Raw genomic sequence first — 17,306 nt, forward strand, 5'->3', positions numbered from 1 at the left:
CCTCCGCCTGCCACCCCAACCTGTCTCATCCCAAAATATCCCATCCCATCCCCCTCATCGCCATCGCCTTGGCCATGCCTTCTCCAACTGCCATCTGGGCCTGTTCCCCCACCTGCCACCACCCTGCCCTCACCTCCAACTGCCACCATCCCCCCTCCACCCGCCACTTGTCCCCGTTCCATCCCTTTCCCTCCAATACCACCCCCTCCCCATTTCCCTTCTCCTCTCTTTTCTCCTCCTTTCACCCTCCCCATCCCCATCCCATCCCATCCCATCCCCAATCCCATCCCCATCCCCATCCCATCCCCATCCCCATCCCATCCCCATCCCCATCCCCATCCCATCCCATCCCATTAATTTCCATTTAGCCATTAATGCCCAAATTGTGGTTGTTTGAACAGAAACTTCCCATTTTACATTTCCACCCCCTGCTCTCATCCCTCCATCCTCCCAGGGGCACAGGTGCTGGGGGGCCCTGTCCAGATTTGGCACAGCCCACGGCAAGGATGAATTTCGGCAAATCTTCCCTTTTTATCATTTCCAGTGTGAGAAAAGAGCAGATTCACCCTGAAAACCCCCAGACAGCCCCCAGACAGCAGCTGCCAGAGCCCCAAACCCCATAAAAACCCAACCTCATTGTCCTTTCCCTGAGTTCCCCCAGGTCCCAGCCCATCCACGATGTTCCTCTCTGGGTCTGGTGGCTCCTTACCGAAGTCCTGCAGAGCCCAGCAAGGTGCTGGGCCAACAAGGGTCTCAGTTTCCCTGTGTTTGGTGCAAAATGGGGCCGTTTGGGGATGATTTTCAATGGTTTGGTTGTCCACCAACACCGATGCGCAAGGGCTGCTCCATTGCACGGGGATGCAGGATTGGGGTTTTTGCAGACTTTGTGGGACTCAAGGGCAATGCCTGGCTCTCTTCCTTCTGATTTCCACCCCTGGTTTATAGGAGAATTTCTTGTAACCCATGCTAGCTTTCTTATATATACAAATATATATATATTTATTGGATTTGGGGGATATTAAAAGACAGATGTTCCTTAACATCTGAAAAATTAAAAAAGTTGGTTTAAAATGAACCACGGTCAGCAAATCTGATGTTCGCATGCTGAGGACTCCGGCGCTTTTCCTAGATCTTGTTTTAAATTCACCTTCGTCCTCCTGCCTTGGCAATGAATTTGATAAATGCTAGCTGGTATAATTTTCACCCAAAAAGTGACTCCTAGAGCCATAACCAAGGCTACGAAGGAGAAACCTGCGTCACCAACAACCGTGTCCCTGCATTTCCATCCCTCCAGCCTGTGGCTGAAGGGAAGATTGCATTTTAATTGCAGACCAAACCAGCACAAGCACGTCTATCAAGCAGAGGGCTGGCACTACCAACACATCCTAAATACACCCAAAAACAAAGTGCCACAGACAACCTGGTCACAGAGGAGTGGCTGAGAAGTGGCACAAAGACAGGGCGAGCTCACAAAGCTCAAAAAACCCAAGAAATTGGGGTCTGGGTGGTTTTGCAGAGCAGTAATCCCCTGGCATGGACACCGTGTAGCAGGATGGCACCAAGCAATTCCCAGAGCAGCTACAGGAGGATGCTGCTACTTTTTCCTGATGTTACATTAAAAGATGCCCCAAGCCCCATCCTTTCCAACTGCAGACGTCCGAGGATCTGGTTTATGATGAGACCCCTTCCGTGGAAGAAACAAGGACCAAGCCCTGGGCACGGGGCGTCCCTGCTCCCACCAGCCTGGAAGGAATAATTTGCAAAGGCAAAGTAAAAATTACGAAAATTAAAATATGAAAAATGACCTAAAACCATCAAGATGAGTTCATTCTTGCTTGCAGTGCTCGTGTTTCTTTGGAGGCTTTTGGGTGTCCCAAGGGGAAGGAGGAGCGGGTGGGCACCCTTGGGTGCTTTCTCCACGGAGCACCGTGGTGGGCATGGAGAGGTTTCACTGGGTGCCGTGTAAAAAGAAATAAGCCAAAAAAAAATGTAAAAAAAAAAAAAAATAAATGTATTTGGAAGTTTTTGTGTTCAATGGTGAGTATAAAGGAAATGGGGAGAAACCATGGAAAAAGATCATCTTTTGGCTGGAGAATTGAGCCCACGTGAACCTCATGGTCAAGGGGCTGGAGCACCTCTCCTATGGAGAAAGGCTGAGAGAGCTGGGGGTGTTCAGCCTGGAGAGGAGAAGGCTCCAGGGAGACCTTGTTGAGGCCTTTCAGTACTTAAAGGGGGCTTATAAAAAGATGAAGAGTGGGTCTTTACTTGGGTAGATAATGATAGGACAAGGGGAAATGGTCTTAAACTAAAAGATAGATTTAGACTAGACTTTAGGAGGAAATTCTTCACTCAGAGGGTGGTGAGGCGCTGGCACAGGTTGCCCAGAGGAGCTGTGGGTGCCCCATCCCTGGAGGTGCTCAAAATCAGGCTGGATGGGGCTTTGGCCAACCCGATCTAGTGGGTGGCATCATTGCCCACGGCAGGGGGTTGGATTTAAATGATCTTTCAGGCCCCTTCCAACCTGAGCCATTCTATGACTCTATGATGATTCCATACACCTATAGGTTGTTTTGGGTGTGAAATTCATCCAAAATGTGCATCTTGTGGGTTTGGGTGATAACCAACCTATGGAAAAACATCTTCCTGCAGATCGTGTCTCCGTGCTGCACTTGGAGTGTAGCCCAAAATACAACCTCTCTCCACAGACCAAGTTGCCTTGAGCTTTTTAGCACGGCAGGGCTGCAAAACCTCCAAATTTCAGCATTTAAGCCCCTTGTGACCCCCAGAGCATCCCCAGGCACCCTGTGGCTCACCAGTCCCCATGCAATCTGAGGCTTGGGCACCCTGAGGCTTCACAGCACCCCAGCGCGGGTCACGCAAGCCCTGATTACACCAGCCCTGGGTATTAATTATGATGGAAAACATCAATAAAGCCCCCAGGAGCCGCTACCGCCGAGAGACTAATTTGTGCTGTTTTCATTGGCATTGCCACCCAAGCGTAAGAATTAGAGCTTCAAAACAAACACGTTTGGAAGTGCAACTTTCCCCGAATGCTTACGGGAGTATTTTTAACAAGGGCGCCCAGGAGCTCTGCCCTCAGAGGCCCCACATCTCTTCAGATGGGATCAGAAATTCAAGTGGGAAATTGCTCCGGAAGATGTAATTTAGGAAATGTGTGGAAATGAGCGGAGTGGCTGCCTGCCCTGTTTGCAGGAACCCACAGGAGCCCAGTGGGACTCACAGAGCCCGGAGGAGAAGGGGAAGGTGGGAGGGGAAGGAGAAAAGTTGATGAAAATGGAAGTCTTAAGGGCTGTAAGCATTAAACTGAGCTGAACCAGCACGGGGCTTGGCTCTTCCACCATCCCAGCACAGGGTCCCGGCCACGAAGGGCAGGAGCTCTCCAGTGAAGGGACATGGACTTCAAGGGATGCCGTGGTCTTTTTTGGGAAGCCTGGTTGGCTCCTGATGCCCCAGTATGGGGTGTGTGCCCACCCCACAGCTGGCCAGGTGTGCTCCCACTCTGCTGAAGGTATAAATATTTGGGATAGAGGACACAAACTCCTTGTCCTCGCCCTGCCATGGCCACCCCAGCTGGGACAACCACTCCATGGTGGTGACAGCACCGTGGTCCTGGGGGCTGGTGTCTGATACCACCAGATATTGGCGTGGTCAAGACCATACAACACCTAAATCTGCATCAGTTTTTAGCCCTGATTGTGTGGGTGCTTCCCAGAATTTGGGCAATTCAGTAAAATTGCCAACCTGGAGAAGGGATCCTTGTCCCGTAACACGCTTTTCCACTGATTTGTTGAGAGAGAACAGAGCTTCGATAACCCCAGGATCATCTGTAGTGGGTATATCTGAAGCTTTTTGTAATTAAAACTCAAATTATTGTTGACAAGATCACAACTTGAATGATTTAACATCAGCACTGAGTTCCTCTCCGTGCCCTGACAGACACCTGGTTACCTGTTTTCCAACAAAAGTATTGGGACTAGATTTCCGGATGACTAAATTGAGGGGAGATTTTTTCTTATCCATAATCAAAGCTCGGGGAGCCACAGTTCTGTGGGTTTGTCTGCTTGGAAATGTGCTCCCACAGGCTCCCAGTAGGGTCGGGCACTTTCCAAGCCCCCAGGGATGCTCTGCAGCCCCAATCTGCCCCCCCCTTTGAGGGTTCATCCCCAGGGTAGCAGACCCAAAGAATCGGTCCCAAACCTGCATTTTGGCTTGTTTTCTCTTCCCAGGGAGCGTCCTGGGCAAAGTGGCCTGGAGGAAACCCCACCAGACCCCTCCACCAGCACAGCTCTCCAGCTCTTTCATGTATTAAAGACATGACCCCAATTGGGATGAACAGATGGGGCTGACGAGGGCATGGTTTTTGTTTTTGTGGAGTGTCTCTACATGCTCCTGGGGTGCAGGTGGGTGCATTATTCAAGATAAAAATGCAATCAAATCTTTATTTTTTTCTGCACGTCACCCAAGGATGCATCCAGCGCTGTAGCCACCTTAGAGCCTCAGATTTACACAGGATGGGAAGGATTTACCCCTTTCAGATCGCCACCCAACAGCTTTCCCTTAGGGATTTTTAGGGACATTTGTGTAGGTAGGTGGTCTGTAGGCTCCCTGCATGGTCAGTGCAGAGAAAAAGGCCACGAGGTGGCCAACAGACCCATCTGCAGCAAAATACCAGTGGTGCTTGGGTTTCTGCCAAGGGGAATTAGGAACCAGGGGCTGACCTGCAGCAGGGGCACCGGGGTTGTGCAGGGGGGGAGAGGGAAATGTCCCAATTCTGCGCCCTCCACAGCAGGACCCAGGCATTGGGAAGGCAATGCCATCGAAAGGGCTGGTGCTGAACCAGAGCTGGGCAGGAAAGGCTGTTTCCATCAAGGGTCATGCCCCAAACCCACCTCCACCACGCCATGAATTTTGGGAGGCAAAACCTCCTGCCTTGTTGCTCCGAATTACACAAAATTACACAAATCCGTCGTTGCTCCGGATTGCACAAAATTACACCAATTTGTCGTGCGTAATTCCCGACCACTGCGAAGGGTGGCGAGCAGCAGGGGGGATTCAGATCTGCCCAGGGGGCTATCAGGAGAATAAACATGGAAAATCAGGTCTTTTAGGAGAAGAAATGTGGAGAATTGGGGCTACCAGGAGAATAAAAGCTAGAAAACAGCCCCCAGAGCATCACTGGGGAGAGGGCTGGGAGCGGGGCAGCGCGCCCGGTGCCAGCGGATTTATTGCAGGGCTTGTCACTTGTCACTGAGGATGACATTAAGGAAGGGGCAGACCTTGTTAGAGCTTCAAACTGCAAGTGAGTTATCGCTGATGTTACTCCGTTAACACGATAATATTTTTTTTTTCAGCCTAATTAAGTGTTTCGTGTTGATTTACTTTTTTTCTCGTGGAGCCCGGGATGGAAAAATATGATTGTAATATATGTCAACAGGCTGGGAAGAATGGGAATTTGATCTACAGTGTCTGAAAACAACTTCAAATCAATGCTAATTTTAAGGGCATTACATGCTGGCAATTTTAATTCGATGCAATATATTATGTAGCTTTTTTTTTTTTTTAAATAGCACAGAATTGTTTGTACAAATTATATCCTCAGAGCTTACCAGTTTGGAAAAAAAAAAATAATGAGAAGGAGAAATGGAGATGGGTAGATTAGATGAGAGGAGAGAGTAAGCAAAATATCAATTGTATTTAAATCTCAATGGGGTAGAAAATCTATTTATTTGTAATATTAAATGGATCTCTTCTATATGGTTATGGAGATGACTTTCTGGGTGAAAGGTAAAACTATCTGAAAATTACCAGAGATTTAATAACGTTAGGAAATTGCTTGAGACCAGCCATCACTCTCAACTACTTGAGGCTAAGCACCAAACATTTCCAAGAGAACTTTGTTTTTCCTTCTCTTAAATTGGGATAAAGAAACCAAAAAAAGGCACAAAAACTTAATTAAGCTTCATTTTCATTTTTTTCTTTTTTCTTTTTTTCTTTTTTTCTTTTTTTCTTTTTTTTTTTTTTTTTTCAGTATAAACCTAATGAAAACAAGGGTGTTTTTTATGTGTGGGGGTTTATTTATTTATTTATTTTCCGAACATTATTTTGAGCTTGATTTTCCCGGTATTAGACAAAACAGATGCGTTATAAAGGAATTTGTGCCTATGAACGTGAAGCAGCAGTTTTGTGGCTCGAGCAGAAGACACCAGAAGTTTCCAAAATGCTGTTTTATTTTGCCACAGCAAACGAGCGTATTCCATAGGGCAGCATCGTCTTTTCTAATCTGCATTAAATCTTTATGAGCAACCAAGGAAGTATTTCTGTTGAGAGGAAAAAAAGTCCCTGTAACTCAGAAACCTTAAAACACCTGTGAAATAAATGGAAAACTGTGGCACGCACCTCCTGGCCTTTCCTGGGAAAAGCCAGGAAGTGGCACAAGCTGATTTGAATAACGTAATTGTAGGGTTATATGATGTGAAATAGATATGTAAGGGCTGAAAGCTGTCACGTAGCGTGGGCCAGGCCATCTGAGATGAAGGCGCTGACTGATACTCGTTCCTAGCTTTTTATTATCTCTAAAGTACTTCTTACTATAGTAAAAGACATGATGCTGACCTAGATCAGCCAAAAAAAAAAAAAAAAGATTTGAAAATGTCCTTGGTTTTATATCCCAAGAAACAAAATCAAAATTTTGTTTTGATTTTGATTTTTTGATTTTAATTGTTTTGATTTTGATTTCCAAATCAAAATTTTGATTTGGAAATCAAAAGAAATTCTGCATTTTGATGTGAATTTCAGCAACAGCAGCAGAAACCAACTGCATGAGGAATGTGACGAGCTGCAAGCAGACAACCAGGGGTAGCAGAGGTGTGATGAGAGGTGATGAGGGTGACTTTTGGTATCAAACCTTGCAGCATCCTAGCAAAAGAGGGGCAGGTGCTTTACTGCTCTGTAACTAAGTCCCTGAATTCCCTTATGGGAGAAAAATGGGCATTTTCGTAACGGGGCTCATCTCCTCCTCAGCACAGAATGGGGCAGAGGAGCTGTGTCCCCAGAACATCCCCCATGGACCAAAAAGGAGCCCAAAAGGAGCAGTGCAGATGGAGACCACACTTATCTGGGTGAGACAAGTCCTGCCCTTCATGTCCATGTTCTGCTGATTCGGACGTGACCATCATCATCAAGGTATAATTCAAATCACCTTAATTGCAGGCGAGAGACCAGAGGGGCTGAGCTGTGTGCTCGGCTCTCTGTGATTTCCCCGGCGTGTGCTTTCCTTGCAGAACCTCTCAGAGCTCCTCAGAGAAATGTGATGTGTTCCTGATCCCTGTTTCCTTGCGTCCCCTTCGTCCTTGACCCAGCCCCACCATGGAGAGCTGCAGCAGCAACGCTTCCACTAAGGACTTTTTCCTGGTGGGCTTCCCGGCTTTCCAGGATTTCCAGACCCCCCTTTTCTTTCTCTTCTTGCTGTTCCACCTGCATGAGCAACGTTGTCTTCTGCATTTTGACCCCCTTGCTGAACCCCATCATCTACACCTTGCGGAACAAGGAAGTCAAATCTGCGGTTAGAAAGTGTATCTTTCCAAAACCGTCTTCCCTGTCTAAAAAAAATAACTTATTTGCATAAAATTTGCAGCTCTGCGGAAGCCTCATGCTAGTTTCTGTTTCATTCCGCTGGTTAATTAATAATATATCATCACTTTTAGAGTCTGTTTGGGTCCCCTGAACTGTGGTATATCCTATGTTAATGTATTTCAGCCTACTTCTGTGAAGTTTTTAGTGTTCTTGCATGCAGGATTTATCATTTTCGTTTGGTTTATATCCTTCAGTGACTAAATCACCGATGCACTAAATAAAGCTGAACTGGAGTGGCACCACAGTTCCTTACACTTTTTTTTTTTCTCCAGAGCAGGCGGACAGCCTGGTACAAATGAGCTTCTGACCTTCTGAGCCATGCCTGACTTTTCCCAAGATTAACACACCGAAATATGTGTCTTTCCTACAGCATCCATTTAACAGACCCCTTCAAAACTCACCAATACACTGGGGTCTCCAACAGATATTTGGGGAAGACCTGGGCTGTCTCCTCACTCACTCTTCCATTCAGATGTTGAACTCAAGACTTGATTTGACCCAGACTCAACCCATTGCTTTGATTGACCGGGCAAGATAAGAGGGTTTTTTTCCAACAAACATCTTCCATGAACATATTAAGAAAAAGGTGGGGAATTCTTTGTCTCCACCAGGGATCTGGCAGACACACCATGGAGCAGAAGTTCAGGTGCCTGAAGAGCTTTCCTGGCACCAGGAGGTCTCAAATCCATTTTTAGGACTTCCAGAATTAAAGAATTTAAGACTTCCCTCCTAACAAAGTGCATGGCAGAGAGGACCCCTTCACAGCACCCAGTTAAATATTCTCTTTGCTTTCATTACTCTTAACGTTAAAAACCTGAGCCTTACTTAATGTTGAAAGCCTAAGCCTTACTTTGACGTTACTCATTTCCAGTCATGAGATACATTTCTTTTTTCATTTATTTTTATTTATTTATTTATTTTTTGGTCTGGCACCAGCTCCCTGTTGGCCACGTAAATTCACGTACGAGATGATCAAACTCTTCCCTGTGAAACGAGTGCCTGGAGGCTCTCGCTGCAATCTGTATTTTCCGAACTTGTAACCGTTCTCACGACTCTTCTCCCGGCCCTCCCTGTTTTAAAATTCTTCAAGGATGATCATTAAAAAATGATATAGTCATCCTGTATTGGCTGCTCCATCATCAGATGCAGAGCTTATCTCTGCCTGATGCTGTGCCAGCATTCCCCTGCTGATATGCCCAGAAGCCAGTCCCACATCTCCCTGTACCTGCTTTCAGGTGCTGCTGGGGATTTGGGGCTAGAAAAGGGTCCAAACCCCATTGAAATCCAAAGGATGACCAAGCATGGTCTGAGAGGTTGTGGGTGACCTTGGCTGGTCAATGGGAAAAGAAAAATTAAGCCATGGAGAAAAGGTGCATTCGGTTTCCCCCATTACCATGGGTAGGATGTTGCCAGCTGCCATAATAATTTCATGGGGGTCTTGGGTAATAATCATGCTCATTATGATGAAGCATAGTGGGAAATCAGCCTGGTGCTGGAGAAAAAAACCACCAGAGCTGGAGGGATGAGACGCTGAGACCCACCAGCAGCACCACTCCTCCTCTGGGACCCCAACTGGGGTGAAAATAAATAAAAATAAAAATAGAATAGAGTAGAATAGAAAAATAAAATAAAATAAAATAAAATAAAATAAAATAAAATAAAATAAAATAAAATAAAATAAAATAAAATAAAATAAAATAAAATAAAATAAAATAAAATAAAATAATAAAATAAAATACCCAGAAAGGATTTTCCTGAGCAATGCAAGAGGATGCTCAAGGGGAAGCAGAGACCGGGGTCAGCCCCAAAGGCTCCCTGCAGTCACCCGAGCACCTGCATTTAGGGGAAAGATTGCAGAGAGGCTTGCAAGCAGCATTGGGAATAACATTATGGAAAATAACTGCGAAGATAGGATGCTAAAGCCTTCTGCCCTTCCCTCATTCATCACATTTGACAATATAATCATTCTGCCTAACAGCTAGAAACCATTTCCAGCTAATATTATTTGTTATCTGCAGCAATAGCATTATAATAGTATCTAGAGGGTTATGCAGCTGCCTTTTACAAGACGTTGTATTCACATAATACGTTTTCTGCTCCAAACCTTCCACTGTTTTTTGTTTTTTTTTTTTTTTTATAAAACAAAAATAAGAATTACGTCGAGCATAAGAAACCGCAGACTCTGAGCATCCCTTTTCCAGATGGACCTAAGGATTGCTGAGCCACGGGAAGAGATCTGCGAATGAAAATGAACCCAAATCCTCCCCAGACCATGCGCCCAAGTTGTGTGCCAGCCAGAACAGCGCTGCACAGCACTTTGCTCCTCATCCAACTTCTCTTACCCAGTGCCCGGTACTGCCATTAAATGGCTCCAGGTCTCCACACCTCGCCCTTCTGCAGCCCTACCAGGGGCTGGACTGCTCTCCTTCCTCTGCTACAGACTTGCAGGAAAACTTTTTCATTTTACTTTATTTATTTTATTTTATTTTATTTTATTTTATTTTATTTTATTTTATTTTATTTTATTTTATTTTATTTTATTTTATTTTATTTTATTTTATTTTATTTTATTTTATTTTTCTGTTTCTATGTTTCTATATTTTCTCTTTCTAATATTCCTTTCCTTTCCTTTCCTTTCCTTTCCTTTCCTTTCCTTTCCTTTCCTTTCCTTTCCTTTCCTTTCCTTTCCTTTCCTTTCCTTTCCTTTCCTTTCCTTTCCTTTCCTTTCCTTTCCTTTCCTTTCCTTTCCTTTCCTTTCCTTTCCTTTCCTACAAAAAAAAAAAAAAAACAGAAAACAGGCAAGAAGTGGAATCAAATCAATCAGAAGATCCCAGGTTTTGCATCCCTACAAAAATATAGGCACCCCAAGGAGCTTACCAGAGCCCACTTTTATTTCCTGGTCTCCTCCTCTCCCCCTTCACCTGCTGCTTCCTCCTGCCCAAGGTGTCCTCCCAGTCAAGAGCTCATCTCTCATGGAAATTCGGCTCACATGGAAACAAAGCAAAGTCCGGGTTGGTTCAAGTAATAACTGCAAAGGGCATAAGAGTTAAAGTAACCTATTGGAGAATCAGAATTCTTCTACTTAATGTTCCTATAAAAATGGTCCTCCTCTGGACCCCATCCAGCAGCCCCACATCCTTCTGGTGCTGGGGACCCCATACTTCAGGAGGGGCCTCAGGAGGGCAGAGCAGAGGGGCACGATCCCCTCCCTCCCCTGGTGATGCAGCATCTCTTTGGATGCCATCCCTGCCTTCTGCTGTATCAACTGCACCGCTCAGCTTGGTGTCACCTGAAAACTTGCTGAGGGGGCACTCAATGCCATCATCTATGTCACTGATGAAGATATTGAACAGCACCGGTCCCAGGACAGACCCCCGAGGGACACCACTTGTCACCAGCCTCCAGCTGGACATGGAGCCATTGAGCACCACTCTTTGGGTGCGACCTTTAATCCAAATCCTTATCCACCAGGTGGTCCTCCCTTCAAATCTGCATCTTTCCAATTTAGAGATTAGGATGCCATGTGGGACCATGAAAAAAGCCTTGCAGAAGTCCAGGTAGATGGCATCAGTCGGTCTTCCCTTGTCAACTGATGCAGTCACTCCATCACAGAAGGCCACCAGATCAGTCAGGCATGATTTACCCTCAGTGAAGCCATTCTGGCTGTCCTGGATCATCTCTTTGTCTTGCCTGTGCCTTGACATTGCTTCCAGAAGGACCTGTTCCATGATGTTCCCAGGCACAGAGGTGAGGCTCACCAGCCTGTAGCTCCCCAGATCCTCTTTTCTACCCTTTTTAAAAATAGGAGTGATGTTTCTCTTTCTCCAGTCACTGGGACTTCACCTGACTACCATGATTTTCCAAATATGATGGAAATTTGTCAGAGGCAACACACTCCCCTGAGTCTTCTGGGGACAATGTACCTGTAGAAAACCTTCTTGTTTTTCTTCTCATCCCTTGCCAAATTTAGTTCTGTCACTGCCTTGGCTTTCCTGATCCCACCCCTGCACATCAGGACAGCATTTCTGTACTCTTCCCAGGGCAAATGTCCCTGTTTCCACCATCTGTGAATTGCTTTCTTTTGCCTAGGTTTGACAAGCAAGTCCTTATTCAACCATACCAGCTTTCTCCCTTCCCTGCTTGATTTATTGCATATGGGAATAGAGAGCTCCTGCGCTCTATTTGAGTTTGGAATAACAAACTCAACCTGCCCCATTTATTTAAGAGACCCCTGACCACACCACAGGCTTCAAACATCGGAATTTCTGGGCGAGGAAATGCTCGTTTCCTTTCATGCACATAAAATGCTGGCCAGCTACTCAATTCCCCCCCAAGCATGCACAATCGATTCTTAATAAAGCAGCTTAATAAGGGGAGGTTAATAAAATTGAGGTCCTGGAGTGATAATGCCGTGGTTAGGTGGGCTTAAATCAATGGAAACATGAAGACTGTTATGGGGGGTGATGTGAGGTGCTCCGAGGGGTCCCACAGATTTTGGGACCTCTGCTATTCCTGGAGGGGCTCCATGGCCAACCTGCATCACTGGGACACCAAAACCCAGAGCAAAACCACTGCAGTGAGGTTCCAAGGACTGTGAATTCACTCGGCACCTTGTGAAACCAGGTGCCCGTGGGGTGGGATGCGGTGGGGACCCCTCTCCATGTGCGGTGCTCACTGGTGCCAAGCTCTGCGCAGCTGTTGGGTCCCTCCTTTTGCCCAGCTCAGGTTTTCAGGTGATTTTTTTTTAAATTATAATTTTTAATTTATTTTTTATTTCCTCCCTTTGCCCAGGGGTGCGCGAGGAAATTAAATCCATCCTGGGGTGCTCTGGAGAGCTGCGGCTGGAGGATGCTCGGGGCTTGGCTGGCTGCGCGCAGCGCAAGGCGCTTCGCCCTTCCCTGCTCTAACACTGCCACCTCGCTGCGCGGCTGGACACGGCTCCCAGCGTCTCCAGGACCTCTCCTCTTTGCTCACAGTGCAGGTTATATGTCCATCCATCCTTCCATCCATCCATTTGTCCATCCATCCATCCTGAGCTGCAGTGGTCGCCACCAGCTGACTGCTCCATCACAGCTCCTTGCGCTCCCTCCAGCTTTCCAGCAGGCAAACAGCCCCCAGGTACTTATTTTTTGGGGATGCACAGCCCAAGGGACTGGCAACCCCCTTGTCTCAGGTGGATTTATGACTTACAATGGGCTGAGACCCCATTTTTTTACCCTCTTCATGCTCCCTAGGGCAGTGCTAGGAGACAAGAAAGGATGTGTGGGAAGGAGCTGGGGATGAAGTCGTCACTGCTATGCCTGGGGAATGCACCTGGAGGTGGAAAACTCCACTTATTTGGGTGAATCCCAGCCCTACAATGAGTTGTGGGCAGGTCAGGGCTCTGCAAACCCCACGTTCAATGCCTGAATTCATACCGTGACTCTGGGGACACCCAAAAAGGTGCCAGGAGATGCTGCAAAACAAAAAGAAGGGTCTGCATGTGACACCCCTTCCCTCCACGAAACTCCCTCCTGTGGGGTACTGCGAGTGCAGAAAAGGTGACACACATTCAAAGAAGGACTTGGGAGAGAAATCCTGGAGGGTTTTTAAATATCTGAAGCTATTTCTGACCCTGGGGAGCACTGAGATGTGGGTGGGTGTCCTCCCAGGGCTGCCGTGGGGCCACCTCATGGGCAAGGCAAGCTGCCCATCCCTTCAGGGATTTTCACCCCTGAAAATCCCCCATTTCTGTAAGCTTCAGCTTGGGTGCCCATAAAAATTTCCTCCACCTGGTCCCGCACAGCAGCGTTCATTTTCCTTGCCCGTCTCCTCCAGACTTGCAGCCAAATTCCCCCCATGGTCTGAATCTCCAAACGAACCCTCACCTCCGTGGCGGTACAGGAACATCACCTCTGTGCCATCACAGAGAGCAAAATCCCTGAGTTTTTTTCATCACCTGAGGATTTTCATATCTCATTTACTTCTAGAGCTACTTGTTTCCACTGATTTTCAACTGAAATTATCCCAAATGGACTTTTCTGTTGTAATGTTAAAGTTATTTTTAAATCACCTTGCACCTCTCCGTGCTGGCCCCCACAGCCTCGCTGTCCTTCCCAGTGACTTTTCCTTTATAGAAACCAACCAAAATTATTTCTCATCCTTTTAGGTTTGGGCTCAGGGGGATTACATTTCAATCGCGAGGTGATAGCAAACATCTTCAAAAAAAAATTGAGGTAGGAAAGTGTGAGGATAGTGGTGAAAATGGGAAAAATATCAGAGCTATCCTAACATTTGGGTGCACAGCAATTTATTTAGCCTGCTCTAGTAAAGACAAAATGTATTATTATTATTCAGATAGCTCCGAGGGCTGATAAAGGAACAGCTCTGAGGGTTTGGGTACAAATCCATGTGAAGTCTCACTTCAATAACAGCTGCAAATTACAAAGGCTTCCAAGAAGCAGGAAGCCTTTCAATTATTAAGCACCCAGCGGTGCCCACGTCGGGCTCGGCTGCGCAATCTGGCTGGGTGACTAATTACTTTTCAGTAAGATCCTCCTCCTGAGGAGAAACTCTCCCCCCTCCGCGTCGAGTTGCTGTTGGTGTTCAGGTCATTAGGAGCAATTAAGACTAATTCTGGGATCTATGCTGGTGCTCACCCAGCTGACACCCTCCACGAAGTAAGACTTGCTCAGGCTCGTGTGATAAAATTCATGAAAGAAAAGAGAAAAACAGATATTTCTCTGTGCATACTTGGGTTTTAGCTACTTGCCTCTAGATCTCGACCTCGGGTCTCCTAATTAACACCTCAATTAACGTGGAAATCTGGACGGGATGGCGGAGGACCAATTTATTCTCCTGGGTGTCCCTATATTCATTCATGAAAATTCAAATTTCGGTTGAATACAAGCCCTGAGATTTCCCTCCTCTGCTCCTATAGAAGAATTTCTTATAGAAAATAATATAGAAAATTAATATTTTTATTTTTAAAATTAATATTATCGGATTAATATAGAAAATAAATCGGATTGCAATCTTATAGAAGAATGCAATCGGCGGGACAACGAGGACATTTCTCCTTGCACTTGCACAGCCCACAAAATTCCTCTTTAGGACAGAGAGGAAAGTCCCTTGCTCGAGGGACAGGAACCACGAGTTCAGCCTCTGGTTTTTCCTTTTGGTCCTCGCTTTGCTGAGCTCTGGGGGTGCTGCAATTCCAGGCTGTGAGCCCTTTGGAAAAGCCCAATTTCTTCATTTTTGGGCATTTGTAATCTCGGACACATGACATTTTACAACCTCTTTGTACAAGATAAGGTCTGCGATCGTTTGCTGCTCGATGGTTTAATTGTTCCTCCACCACATCCTCCGGAGAGTTTAACACCATTGAATTGTCTGCCACGAGACTTTTCATTTTTTTTTCTTCCAGCATTTCACGTAGCCCTTACAGGTCTTATTTAATAAGAAATATTAAATTAAAAAAAAAAAATAAAAAAAATAAGATACATTAAGCTCCGCTTTCAGAAGGATTTATCCTTTTTGCTTCCATGCACCCATGACCTGCAAAGCAATGTGTGCCCAAATTTCTGGAGGCAGAAGGCATGAAGCTGAGGGAGCTGCAGGAAGGCTCCTGGTCGGAGAGCGGCAGCAGCGGGCAGGAGATGGCCCCGTGCTGCAGCCTCAGGGCTGGGGCACCTGCAGGGATGCTCCAGCTTCGAGGAACCCTTTTTTCTTTTTCTTTTTCTTTTTCTTTTTCTTTTTCTTTTTCTTTTTCTTTTTCTTTTTCTTTTTCTTTTTCTTTTTCTTTTTCTTTTTCTTTTTCTTTTTCTTTTTCTTTTTCTTTTTCTTTTTTTCTTTTTCTTTTTCTTTTTCTTTTTTTTTCTTTTTCCTTTTCTTCTTCTTCATCTTCTTCTTCTTCCTTTCTTTCCTTTTTTTTCCTTTTCCTTTTCCTTTTCCTTTTCCTTTTCCTTTTCCTTTTCCTTTTCCTTTTCCTTTTCCTTTTCCTTTTCCTTTTCCTTTTCCTTTTCCTTTTCCTTTTCCTTTTCCTTTTCCTTTTCCTTTTCCTTTTCTTCTTCTTCTTCTTCTTCTTCTTCTTCTTCTTCTTCTTCTTCTTCTTCTTCTTCTTCTTCTTCTTCTTCTTCTTCTTCTTCTTCTTCTTCTTCCTTTCCTTTCCCTTCCCCTTCCCCTTCCCCTTCCCCTTCCCCTTCCCCTTCCCCTTCCCCTTCCCCTTCCCCTTCCCCTTCCCCTTCCCCTTCCCCTTCCCCTTCCCCTTCCCCTTCCCCTTCCCCTTCCCCTTCCCCTTCCCCTTCCCCTTCCCCTTCCCCTTCCCCTTTTTGTCTACATCCCCTCCCTGCACAGCACGATGTGAATTTGCAGCCCAAGATGTGAGCAGCAATTTGCAGCCGAGAGCTCGAGCTCAGAGAATCATCTCAGTGAAGCTGCATCATTTTTATCTGCAATTGCACTGGATGTGCATCCTGCAAGCAGGAGCGCACAGAAATGTGCCATCACCTTATCTCCCCTATTGCTGGATTCCTTTCCCCATTTTCTCACAAAGGGGCCATGCAACATGCAGAGGGGTTCAGGATCAGACTGAGAGTTTGCAGCCAGCGGTGTTCGTTCCCTTAGAGCCAAATTTTGGCACCCCACAGCTCAGCGCTGTGCTGGGGCTGCTTGCACCCCATAAGGGCACCGTGCTGGGGACACGACGCACGTCTCCAGCCGGGGGTGTCCCAGCAAATGGCCATATTTTGGGGCAAAACAGAGCAAAACTTGCTGCATCTCACCCCAGCTAGAGCAAGAGGAATCAATAGATGGTGCTCTTCTTTCGTGCAACGCTGCAGCCGTGGCTGCTGGCAGGGGTGTCCACCTCCGGGCATGGGGTTGAGACCCCCGTGCTGATTTGGGTGCCTGCCAGCCCCAAATTAACCACATTTTGTGGGTCCTGGGATGGGGCTGCCTGTGCCCTCTGCAAAGCTTCTCTGGAAAGATAGGACTTAGGCAGCTGTAAAATATTTATTTTTTTTTTATTATTATTTTTTTTAAGATCTAATAACTCCTTCCTGCGAGATCGCAGAGCCCACGAGAGCTGATAAAGTTTATTTTCTCCGCAGTGCATTATCTGCCTGATGCAGCCCTGCCTGGGAGGAGGACAGCTCAGGGTCACTCGGGCGAGGAGCATTTCTGAGCGCACCGATTCGGCCGTCTCCGACCGAGCAAAATGCATCTCTGCTGATAGGGCTAATGAGGCAGGCGTTTTAATTATTATTTAACGAGCTCGTGCACGGGCGGCGGATAATCTCTTGCTTTGGAAACATCGAGTCCCTGTGCCCTTTGCGCCCCGTTTCCAGCCTGTGGGACCCCAGAAGGAAACGCCAGAAGGAAAATGTGGTCGTGGGTCTCCTGGCTGCTGCTAAACCACAGCCATGGGCAGGGAAAAATCCACGTTGGATTTTCCACCTCTTGGCTCTGGGACCTTGCTGAGGGGGCTGTGGGCACCCAGCAAGATGCTGGTGCAGCATTTTGGGCAAGCAGCAGGAGAAGGGCCAGGCTGGGACATCCAGGGCTCTGAAATCTTTAGAAAAACAGTTTTTTGGGGGGTCCGAGATAACTTGTCTGGTGTAAAGCTTTGCCACCCATGCAGTGCCTGATGCAGCAATTCAATCTCAAGGTGCCCA

Source organism: Anas acuta, chromosome 1, assembly GCF_963932015.1.
Source record: "Anas acuta chromosome 1, bAnaAcu1.1, whole genome shotgun sequence".
Classification (NCBI taxonomy): Eukaryota; Metazoa; Chordata; class Aves; order Anseriformes; family Anatidae; genus Anas; species Anas acuta.